We start from the raw sequence: 8,927 nt of genomic DNA on the forward strand, positions 1-8,927 counted from the left end.
TAGGGCATCCTGTTTATGTCTAACCCTCTTCCTCAAGCTCATCTTAAGATTCTTGGAGTCACACTTGAGACTTGTTCCTCATCTTTTGTATTTTCTAAGGAAGTATATAATATGATACAGGTACCTTTTAGGTGAAAGGAACCCTTTGATTTCTTTAAAGCGCTGAAATGATGAGAGCTATGGACTGGAATAAGGGATGCATGTTCCCAGAAGCAGGATTTCAGTTTGCTACATTCAGGTTAATAGTTATTAAGACAACTTTATTAAAAATGAGTTTTGAGGAGAAGATTATACTCCTGGTGCAAAATATGAGGTGAATATGTCTAGAGCAGATCAAGTGAGTAGATGGATGGCGTTGGCAACACTTGGAGAGGAGGAGGAGAAGCAGGAAGAAAGGGTTGCATGCTGAGCGGCAGGAAAATGGATTTTCAGATGTCATTCCTTCCACTAATTTTAATCACAGCATACTAGTCCTCTTAAACTGTAAGGAAGAAAAATTAATCAGTGCTCAGTTTTGAATAATTGTAAATTTATATCCATGTTAAGTAAACCAGTACAGCTCCTATTACTTGGAGAAATTTCATAATAGCTGCCGGAGAACTTGTGTAGTTGTGCATGGCATTGCCATGAGATCTGAGCACGAATGGCTGTAGAGGGTAGCCCGTGACCTCCTGTAGAAGATGAATGCACCATGTCTCTTCTTTCCAAGTACAAATAACCTGAGTTACCACATTTTGCTCTGGTTTATCTGTGTCTTCAGTCATTATCAGAAGTGTAGTTGATACTAAGAGTTCTGCCTGGTGGGATGCGTAGGAAGTATACTCTTGTTGGAACTATGCAGGGGCCTCTCCAGCTTGGAAACTCATTCCTGGAAGATTTAGCAGCCTGGGCAACATTACAACCTGCAGTGTGATATTGGTGAATCTTCTCAATTTCATGTCACCTAAGATTGTCTGGGTGGGAACTCCACACTCTGTTGCTTTGCTTGTGAGTCAGAGTCCCAGAAGGGGCTGAGCGGAGCTCGGAGCTGCACATTGCAGTATCCTCCTTTTGCAAGTCTCCATGATTAAGAGCAAGCATGTATAGTATGAGTGTGGTAACATTTATACTGTAAATGCAAACATAAAAATAAATCCACCCAAGCAGGCAGTGCAGAGAAGGGAGCCTTCAGTGATCTTACCTTCATCTGATTGCTCATTCTATGTGTTTAGTTGTAAACTTGTCAAGCTGTATACTTAACCATCCTGTTAATTTTTCTGTTTGCAGAATGGAGGCCAGTGTTGTGGCACAGCAAGTTAAGCTGTCATTTACCAAATGGGCATCTCATATTGGAGTGCCAGTTTAAGTCCTAAGTACTCTGCACTTTTTGGGGATTTTTTTTTTTTAGATTTTTTTTTTTTATTTGAAAGCCAGAGTTAGAAAAGAGGAGAAACAGAGAAAGAAAAAGAGAGCTTCCATCCACTGGTTCATTCCTCAAATGGCCACAATGGCTGGGGCTGAGCCAGTCCAAAGCCAGGAACCAGGAGCTTCATTTGGGTGTCCCACTTGGTTGCAGAGGCTTGAGTACTTAGGCCATCTTCCACTGCTTTCCCAGGTACAACAGCAGGGAGCTGGATCGGATGTGGAACAGCCAGGTCACAAACCACCACCTATATGGGATGCTGGCATCGCAGACAGAGACTCAACCTGCTGTGCCACAATGCTGGCTCCTTTTCTGTGCACTTCCATTCCAGCTTCCTTCCAGTGTACCTGGGAAGATGACCCAAGTGCTTGGGCCCCTGCCACCTATGTGGGAGACCAGGACGGAGTTCCTGACTCCTGTCTTCAGCCTATCCCTGACCTGGCTGTTGCAACCACTTGGGGAGTGAACCAGAGAATAGAAGATCCATCTCTGCCTCTCCCTCCCTCTCTGTTGCTCTGTTTGTCAAATAAATAAATAAATCTTGTTTAAAAAAAATCAATGGATTCAACTACCAACTTACAGTAAGTACTAAGGACAGCGGAGTATGTTTTATACTACATGTTTCACCTGCAAAATCCAGACTGGACAAACCACCTAGAAGGGAAAAAAAAGAGAGGAATCTTAAGTGTTAAACAGAAAAGTTTTCAAAGATATGTAAGGGGCAAGTGTTTGGCCTGGTGGTTAACATGCCAGTTAAGATACCTGTATCCTATATTGAAGTACCTGGATTCTACTGGCTCTACTCCTGATTCCAGCTGCAGCCCTGGGAGGCAACAGATGATGACACAAGTGGTTGCCTCCCTGCCACACACTTGGGAGCTTCAGAATGAGTTCCTTGTGCCTGGCTTGTCTGCCTGGCCCTAAGTGTTGCAGCCATTTGAGGAGTGAACCAGTAGATGGGAGCTCACTCTGTCTGCCCTTGTCTCTCTCTGGCTCTCAAATAAATAGAAATAGTTTTAAATGATATTTTCAGCTTATAAAGATATCTGCATGGGCTTTATTTCAGTCTTGTTTCAAATAAATTAGGTTTAAAATTTGTGGAGCAATTGGAGGGTTGAGTGGTTACTGCACTTGATATTATTTTCCATGATTTTTGGTGTTCTAATTGCAGTTACAGTTTAAAAATCAGAAGGTGGTATTATTTTTATGGGTCAAAATAACTTAAAATATGACAAGAGCATCACAAAAACATTAAATTACAGTCCAGCAAATGGTAAATGAAGCATAATTTAGGTATATAAAAGAAGTATATTATGAGCAAATAAGATCTGTTCCAAGAACTCCACGCCGATTTGAAAATGGCTATTGTGATTCACAGAATAAAACAAAAAACAAACAAAAAACTGGTCCTCTCCTCAAATAAAGAGAAGGCATTTATAAAGCTGAATACAGCATTGGCATGCTGACTACTTTTAGCAAAGTGGGAACAGAAGTTATCACACTGGGCCTGGCATTGTGGCATAGCAGGTAAGGCTGCCTGCAATGCCAGCATCCCACATGGGGGCCGGTTCAAGTCCTGGCTTTTCCACTTCTGATCCAGCTGCCTGCTAATGGCTTGAAAAAGCAGCAGAAAGTGACCCAAGTACTTGAGTCCCTGCCACCTATGGGAGGCCCAGATGAAGCTCCTGGCTTTGGCCTAGCCCGTCCCCAGCCATTGTGGTCATCTGGGGGGTGAGCCAGTGTGGATGGAAGATTTCTGTCTCTCTCTGTAATTCTACCTTTCAAATAAATAAATCTTTTTAAAAAATGTTTGAGTTTAAAAAAATGCAATTAAAAAGCCGCATCACACTGGAGAGCCCAGTTTCCCCAGTACCTGGGTACAATTTCAATCTCAAGAATTATAATTTTACCAAGAAAGGCATGTCATTTTACCCTTTAATCAAATGACAGTACAAGTGATGGAAAGGTAGTTCATGAATTAATTGGTTTGTTGAAGTGCACTAAAAAAATGTAGACAAAGAAAAAGGAATATATGAAAATACAGGGGGGAAAAGGGTAAAAGAAAGTTATTTGAGCAGAAAATACTAGTAACAAACCAATGACCCTGTGTCTGTGGAGAAAACTTTGTAAATGGTCCCAGAAAACACACACTTTTCAAGGTGATGCTCAGCATATTAGGATTACCATTGAGTCATCAGCATTGAAGTAAAGGGACTTTTACTCCAGCAAAGCAGGTCTCTGTCTCATCCTCCTCAGCCCACTGCACTTCAGTTTGCACCTGGCTTGTTCTGTACAAATGATGTCCCTTCTGTTGTGCACAACACATTTAAAAGGTGGTGTTGCTCACTGTTGCCTCCCCAGGAAGCTCATATATCAGTTGTCCTGGACTGTTCTGGCCTTGCTCATGAATGGGTTGGGAAAATTCCGTAGTAGAACAGGAGGGGGTCTTTTTTGGCTAGGTTCTTTGTTCCTGGTTGGTTTGGAGCTGCGTGGAACAATCTGTGGTTGGAGATGAATACGTGGTCTGTTGCAGGACGGACAGGGTTTTGTGAGCCCTCTTTCTGTCTTGTCTTTGAATGGTGGTGCTGGGATAGCTGGATATGTACATTACACCATATGAAAACCATTCCTTAAAATGAAATAAAAAAACCCTAGTGTCACAGCTAAAACTGTTAAACTCTTTAAGTTTTATTTATGTATTTTTAATTTATTTGAGAGTAGAAAGAGAAAAACAGATTCCTCATCCGCCAGTTTACTCCCCAAATGCCCACAACCGCCAGGGCTGAGCCAGGTTAAAGTCATAACCCGGGAAGTCAATGCGGATCTCTCATATGGGTGGCAGAGACCCAATGGAGCTGTAACCTGATGCCTCCCATGGTGTGTATTAGCAGGAAGCTATGAGTGAAGCTGGGACTCACACCCAGATACTCCAGTATTGGATACAAGCATCCCAAGTGCCATCTTCACCACTAAACCAAATGCCCACCCCAAAACTGTGAAACTCTAAATGATATGCAATGATGTCTTACATGTGACACCAAAAGCATAAATAACAAAAGAAATAAATTGGATATTACCAACACTGAAACCTTTGTGGTATGTCAAAGAATATTATTCAGAAAGTAAAAACATAACAGAATGTGAAAGAATTTTGAAAAATCATATATCTGATAAAGGTCCTGCATCTAGAATTCCTACAATTCAATAGTTTTTAATGTGCACTAGAGAAGCACCAGATTACCTTCAGAGGATCTCCGGTTAGACTCATAGCTGATTTCTTACCAGAAACTATAGTCTAGGAGAGAATGAAGAGACAAAGTTCAAGTCTTGAGAGAAAAAAAAAAAAAAAAAACTGTCTACACAGTATACTGTACTCTGCTCAATTCTGAGCAGTTAAAATACAATTTTTAACATTAGAATTTCACACAATGCTTGGGCTTTGCCTGTGAGTCCAAGGATGTCATGTTTTTGTTTTTTCTTTGAGCCATCCCTGTTTCTGCTTCGTTAGGCCTCTGTGACTTCTTCCTCAGTTCTTGTATGGGTTCATTTTCAAGCAGCTCTCTTAATGTCCTTGTTATAGCACTGGTCCATGGTGATATGAGCATGTGTTTCAGAGCTCCCTCTAATAGAAACTAATAGATGCCTTCAGTAACACTGAATGATAATATGTTGAAAACACATTTGCCTGGCCTCCGTGTAATCTAGAGCATAGTGGTGTAGTCCGAGGCTGCCAGAGTGGGATAAGAACATCCTGTGTTCCTGGGATAAGGATAAAAGGTTTTTACCCTTTTTCAAAGATTTATTTATTTATTTATTTATTTGAAAAGCAGAGTTAGAGATCTTCTGTTTGCTGGTTCACTTCTCAAATGACTGCAACAACCAGCGCTGAGCCAGGCTAAAGCCAGGAACTTCATCCAAGTTTTCCACAGGGGTGGCAGGGGCTGGGTAATTGGGTTATTACCTACTGCCTTCCCAGGTGCTGGATCAGAAGTAGAGCAGCCAGACACCAACTGATGGTGGCTTAATCTGCTGCACCACAATGCTTTTCCTTCACTAATAAGCTTCCTTCCGCCTTTTAATTCAGGAATTTATATCGTGCTAGCCTTTGGTAAGAAGGTGAAAGAGTACTAAAATCAACTGATTCATAGTCCTTGCAACCAAGATGTCTAAAATCCTCTGGAGAATGTGTTAGAAAAGACTAATATACAAATAGCTATAAGTTAGATCAAGGTAATTATGAAAGAGCACAGTAAAAATCCTGGGGAGATTTGGGGGTTGGGGGAAGGGATGAACTCTACATCTGTTGATGGGAGAATCAGGAAGTTGAGCTGATATATATGACTTCTTGGTGGACATTTCTTGTTGGGTAAGGTTTGTCACAGATGGAAGGTTGGTGTGAACACAAAGATACACCAGAAAATGCAAAGGGTGTTTGAGAAAGAGCAAGTAATCTTGAGCTAGACTAGTATGATGAACCATTCAGAAATCATCATTTGAATATAGATCACAGTCTTAAAAGGTAGATTGAGAAGTTGTAATTCAATAATCTGTGAGCTGTCACACACTTTTGATGAAGGAAGTAACACGGTCAGTTCAGATGGATGTTGGTTAATGTGGTTGGTGATATTTTAGTTGGATGTTACAACTAGGAGGTAATATGACTATTATGTAGGGAGAGATGGAAGGAATGGTTCAAGAAGGTTGTTTGTAGGAGGTGGAGCATGATGGGGTACCAGGTTGGCCATGGAGCTGCTTGAGGGTCAAGGATAGAGGCTCCTGGAGATTTAAAATGTGTATGGTTGGGGGAAAAGGTAAACTCCAGAAAGGACAGGTTTGAGGGAAATTGTTTATGGTGCTGGTTTTGATTGAGTTTCATGGCACCAAATGTTTGGGTTTACTTCTAAAAGTTTGTCACTCAAGAGAGAGTTCAGCATCTGAAATGTGGATTTCAGAGGCCTCAGCACAGAGGAAATGGTTGCAATCTTGGACTGGATTAACTTTTTTGGGGGGACAGAGAGAAGAGACCAAAAGAATATTGGAAACACTAGTCACTAAAGGATGACCAATAAGGCATGGGGTGTGTTAGCCAAATGAGTAGAGTTTCAAGGATGAAGAACTAGTGTGCCATAGTTAAAAGTCTGAGGTTAAACTCCTAAATTCAAATCCCATATCTGTCCCAAGTTATTTACTCTTTCTTCTTCAGTTCCAAAACCTAAAAAAAACAAGTAAAAGTGAAAGTGCCTATACCTCACAATATTATTGTAAGGAGTACATGTAAGTAAGGCATTTGGAAGATGTCTAAAAGTATTCTTTAAACATCATGTATTATTTAATGTTATTCATGTAACATGATTTGGGGAATATAGAGTTAAGAGAATGTTAGGCCACAATCAGTAGGTTAAAGTCCATGTGAGTAGGAGGGTACTGAAGACAGATTAGACAAATTGTTTCAACAAGAGACAGAATTAGGAGAGAAGAGAAGTCGTGTGGCAGCTTAAGAGGAATGACACTGTGGTTTTTAAAAATCTTTTATTTTAGTGACTTCAGTAAGTGATTTCCTTAAAGTATGTTTCATGAATTCTGATGATGATTTGTTTTTGTATTAATTGGGAAGAAATAAAGAGGGATGGTCATTGAGAGACTTTACTGCCTTCTCAATGGACCCAGTAAGTTTGTTTTCATCTTTCATGGATTTCAAGTGAGTGATTTTTCTTATTTACCGTAAAGTGTGTTTGTGACAGACAACTTCAGTTTGGTTTTTGGTTGTTCATGATTTTATAAGTGATTTGTCTTGCAGACCTATGACCAAATATGGCTTGCAGCTGTGGAATGAAAAACACAAACATTAACTGCAGGAAATTAGTTGCAGGGATTTCAGGAATCAGTTATAGTATTTAAAACTTTTTGTTCTGGTTTTTTTTTTTTTTCCTTCTTTTCTAATGTTAACTTCTAAGCCCCACTTTTTACATTTTAAATTAATGTGTTTGTTATGTAATTATAACCTTAGCATTAACCTTATGATTTTAGTTACTAATTCCAAAAATTGAATTTTCCCATTGCCAGTGAACATTTGACTTTTACATATGTCCTTGTAAGTGCCATAAAATAACATTTTCTTTGTTAAATTGTAGAAACATTTATTTTATTCAAGCACTTGGAACTTTAGAATATTTTAATTTCAGAATGATTGCCACTGTTTTATTTTTAAGGACTTGATAATTGTTAGTTTTTCCCGGAAGCCAATAATTGTCCAGTATAATAGTTACCTACACTCCAAGGACCTTTATGGTTCATACATTCTCATTAGTCATTCCTCACAGCAGCCTCATTGATCAGAATTGTCAACTCTACCCAGTACAGAAGTGGAAGCAGGTGCCAGAGTGGTGATTTGCCCAGCTTGTTCCTGATCCCTGGGCTCTTCCTGTTCTGTCACTCCTGTTGGTACCTTCATTACTTTAATCACACTGCAATCTCCCCTCCACAATTGGTTTTCAGGCCTCTTTCATTTTAGAAATTAAGTCAATTTTCTCTAGAGTACTTGCTCTGAAGCAGCTGAGGTCCTACTCCAGTTTCTGCCCCAGGTACATCTTCAGACCTGCTGATGGTCACAGCTGGGAGGCAGAATGCCAGCGTGATTGGCATCTAGTAGCTGGAGCCTGGGGTGCTGCTTGATGGCCTAACCACCAGAATATCTGACTCAAGTAACTAAGCAATAGTGAAAACTTAGGTGGCCCTGCTCTAAAGAATGAGACACTATTTACCATTCTTAGAGTTGAAATCCAAACCCTCCATCCCTGCTTACACATCTGTAATGTTATTTTCCCTCTCTCCAAATCATTTAAAATCTATTTCTTTTTTTCTTTTTCTTTTTTCTTTCTTTTTTCTTTTTTTTTTTGACAGGCAGAGTTAGAGAGAGAAAGGTCTTCCATTGGTTCACCCCCCAAGTGTCCGCCATGGCTGGCACATTGCGGCGGGTGCATTGTGGCAGGCGCGCTGCGCCAATCCGAAGCCAGGAGCCAGGTGCTGCTTCTCCTGGTCTCCCATGCGGGTGCAGGGCCCAAGCACTTGGGCCATCCTCCACTGCACTCCCGGGCCACAGCAGAGAGCTGGAATGGAAGAGGAGCAACCAGGACAGAATCCGGCACCCCAACCAGGACTAGAACCCAGGGTGCCGGCGCTGCAGGCGGAGGATTAGCCTAGTGAGCCGCGGTGCCAGCCTAAAATCTATTTCTTGAGGTAGTTTAACCTAAAGGTGATTACCTTTCGTAGCAAAGGAACTACATGCTTTTGCAGTTAATAAGAATAAGCATTAATACTGTCCTAAAAACGTTATAAATAAATAAGAGTTTTCTGAAAAGTGATTTATGTTCCTAGATAGAAAAAGGAAAAATTAAACCAAACCACAAATATTTTATTTCAAACCAACATTTTTAATGATCTCATTTTCTAATTTTACTTATGTTGAATACCCATAAAAATACATAAAATATTTCTTAACTTTTATACAGAATTGTCAGGTTTTCCT

At 40.3% G+C, this 8,927-nt stretch overlaps 1 protein-coding gene across 1 annotated transcript in view; it reads left to right on the forward strand.

The window, feature by feature from the left end:
• Positions 1–8,927, forward strand: part of CENPP (centromere protein P) — a 257,893-nt gene that overhangs the window by 117,170 nt on the left and 131,796 nt on the right. The gene's annotated exons all lie outside the window — the stretch shown is intronic.

Source organism: Lepus europaeus, chromosome 12 (genome assembly GCF_033115175.1).
Source record: "Lepus europaeus isolate LE1 chromosome 12, mLepTim1.pri, whole genome shotgun sequence".
Classification (NCBI taxonomy): Eukaryota; Metazoa; Chordata; class Mammalia; order Lagomorpha; family Leporidae; genus Lepus; species Lepus europaeus.